Source organism: Helobdella robusta, assembly GCF_000326865.2.
Source record: "Helobdella robusta unplaced genomic scaffold HELROscaffold_37, whole genome shotgun sequence".
Taxonomy (NCBI): Eukaryota; Metazoa; Annelida; class Clitellata; order Rhynchobdellida; family Glossiphoniidae; genus Helobdella; species Helobdella robusta.
In genome coordinates this window covers 189871-190084 of record NW_008704785.1, presented here as the reverse complement: position 1 = coordinate 190084, position 214 = coordinate 189871, and positions in this window count along the sequence as shown.

Sequence of the window (214 nt, the reverse complement as noted above, 5' to 3'; positions counted from 1 at the left end):
ACTGATAAAGAGAGAGAGAGAGAGAGGGAGAGAGAGAGAGATAAAGAAAAACTGAGAGAGAGGAGAGAGCATGTGTGTGTTTGTGTGAGGTGAGTGTGTGTTGCTGAGTGTACTGTGTGTTCTTGTTGTTGTGTTAAAAGAGTGAAATGAAATAGACAACACAAACGACGAATGCAACAAAACATTCCAATGGAGAAACAAAACAAAACGAGAC